Genomic DNA, 2,500 nt, shown 5'->3' on the forward strand with positions numbered 1-2,500 from the left:
TTATTTTCCTCTGCTTATATGCCTACGGTTGTATTACAGGGCTTGGCCTTTTGTTTTCTATCCTAATTATTGAAATTGACTGCAGGTGCAGTGAGAACGCTGAGGATTGAACTATTCAGGGAAAGGATCGCATGCAGGAAAGAGCAAAGGTACGTATCTGTGTTTCATGCAGACAAAAGGCTACGTCCTTGGGTGGGCTTGAACCACCAACCTTTCGGTTAACAGCCGAACGCGCTAACCGATTGCGCCACAGAGACTATTGACTGTATACATTTCCTGAGACTCAATATATGTCTTGACATGTGTGCGCCTGCCTGGAGCTTGTATTATATAAGGCGTCTTTATGCCATACAGCATTTGTCATTTGCTTAGTGTCTTGTTACTGTTGTAATTTATGATGTGTAGACTACTGTCTAATGGTGTTAGAGCCAGTATTACTACCGGTCACAGTGCATGAGACTCATACATGACTTTTCTCTTTGCCTGCTTAGCGTAGCTCCCTGCTCCTCTGTTTGCGTGCTACCAGCCCGTGAGGCGTGTGTCTTGCCCATCCCATCTTCACTGTGTTATGTTGGACTTGTCTTCTCTGTGAGCAGAGTCTCCTTCCCAGAGCAGGTGCTTTCTCTGAACTCTTGGCTTGTAAGACTGCTGGGAAAGGCCCTCCCTAGCCCCTCAGTCAGATAGATACATTTACCTGCAGAGCTCAGCTTGGGAGAAAGAGATTAGGCAGAGAGCACATAGGGGAAGGCCCACAGAGCACACTTTATTTTACATAAAAGCTCGGGCTTGTGGGAGGACAGGGACATGAGGGTTCTCATGGAAAGAAATCCCAGGAGTATTGATGGCTAGGCCCTGAAACACAACAATCCCGGAATGGCCAGGCACAAGATGCCTCTGCAATAGGCCTGACCCTAGGCTTCTGGAGTTCTTGATCTCCAGAGGCTCCAGTGATCTAAGCCCGACCAGGGCTGTGCCCGACCAGGGCGCGTTGGGATGGCGTTAGGGACGCGTAAAGGGGCGCAGGGCGCAGAACTCTGCCCGTTTCACCCCAGCATTTTGGGGAGGACACAGAATCTGGCAAAGCCAGTGGGAAGGATTTTCCAGGAGGAGAGTTCAGTGACATGATCTGAAACACAATAGTGCTGGTGATCTGGCGGGTGCATTCTGTGAGCCACTTCTGTCAGGAGCAGCCTGCCATCATGCCCTGATAACCACAACTCTAGTACCAAGCCAGTGACCTCAGCAAATGCAAAGACATTATTACTTATAGTCTCCTGCATCTGATTCTTGCCATCATCATGTGAAACGTTGGCGTTATCATGTCTGCTGCGCACACTTTGTTCATATGTGTACAATTTAAGTGTGTGAACCTGACCACTGTCTTGGACAGAGCTCTTGCTGTGAACACACCATGTGAAGCATTGGTGGTTCAGTGGTAGAATTCTCGCCTGCCACGCGGGAGGCCTGGGTTCGATTCCCGGCCAATGCAAGGTTGCTTTCTTTTGACTTTGTTTTCGAAATGATATATATGAACTCAGTGGGGAATAAAATGGTAAGCAGTGACCCCGACGTGATTTGAACACGCAAGCTTCTGATCTGGAGTCAGACGCGCTACCGTTGCGCCACGAGGTCCTTACACTTGCAGCCTTTGATGCCAGATGAACAAATGCTGTGGGCCTTTTGACTTATTTTCCTCTGCTTATATGCCTACGGTTGTATTACAGGGCTTGGCCTTTTGTTTTCTATCCTAATTATTGAAATTGACTGCAGGTGCAGTGAGAACGCTGAGGATTGAACTATTCAGGGAAAGGATCGCATGCAGGAAAGAGCAAAGGTACGTATCTGTGTTTCATGCAGACAAAAGGCTACGTCCTTGGGTGGGCTTGAACCACCAACCTTTCGGTTAACAGCCGAACGCGCTAACCGATTGCGCCACAGAGACTATTGACTGTATACATTTCCTGAGACTCAATATATGTCTTGACATGTGTGCGCCTGCCTGGAGCTTGTATTATATAAGGCGTCTTTATGCCATACAGCATTTGTCATTTGCTTAGTGTCTTGTTACTGTTGTAATTTATGATGTGTAGACTACTGTCTAATGGTGTTAGAGCCAGTATTACTACCGGTCACAGTGCATGAGACTCATACATGACTTTTCTCTTTGCCTGCTTAGCGTAGCTCCCTGCTCCTCTGTTTGCGTGCTACCAGCCCGTGAGGCGTGTGTCTTGCCCATCCCATCTTCACTGTGTTATGTTGGACTTGTCTTCTCTGTGAGCAGAGTCTCCTTCCCAGAGCAGGTGCTTTCTCTGAACTCTTGGCTTGTAAGACTGCTGGGAAAGGCCCTCCCTAGCCCCTCAGTCAGATAGATACATTTACCTGCAGAGCTCAGCTTGGGAGAAAGAGATTAGGCAGAGAGCACATAGGGGAAGGCCCACAGAGCACACTTTATTTTACATAAAAGCTCGGGCTTGTGGGAGGACAGGGACATGAGGGTTCT

The 2,500-nt window shown here is 48.2% G+C and overlaps 4 non-coding genes across 4 annotated transcripts; 1 reads left to right on the forward strand and 3 right to left on the reverse strand.

Moving 5' to 3' along the window:
• Positions 1 to 183: 183 nt before the first annotated feature.
• Positions 184 to 257, reverse strand: TRNAN-GUU (transfer RNA asparagine (anticodon GUU)). The gene has a single exon. It is a non-coding gene; the product is annotated as a tRNA-Asn (tRNA).
• Positions 258 to 1,418: 1,161 nt separating this feature from the next.
• Positions 1,419 to 1,489, forward strand: TRNAG-GCC (transfer RNA glycine (anticodon GCC)). Its single transcript has one exon. It is a non-coding gene; the product is annotated as a tRNA-Gly (tRNA).
• Positions 1,490 to 1,560: 71 nt separating this feature from the next.
• On the reverse strand, positions 1,561 to 1,632 carry TRNAW-CCA (transfer RNA tryptophan (anticodon CCA)). The gene has a single exon. It is a non-coding gene; the product is annotated as a tRNA-Trp (tRNA).
• A 236-nt stretch (positions 1,633 to 1,868) lies between these two features.
• On the reverse strand, positions 1,869 to 1,942 carry TRNAN-GUU (transfer RNA asparagine (anticodon GUU)). The gene has a single exon. It is a non-coding gene; the product is annotated as a tRNA-Asn (tRNA).
• Between the last annotated feature and the right edge of the window lie 558 nt (positions 1,943 to 2,500).

This window comes from Lissotriton vulgaris, chromosome 1_1 (assembly GCF_964263255.1).
Source record: "Lissotriton vulgaris chromosome 1_1, aLisVul1.2, whole genome shotgun sequence".
NCBI classification, from domain to species: Eukaryota; Metazoa; Chordata; class Amphibia; order Caudata; family Salamandridae; genus Lissotriton; species Lissotriton vulgaris.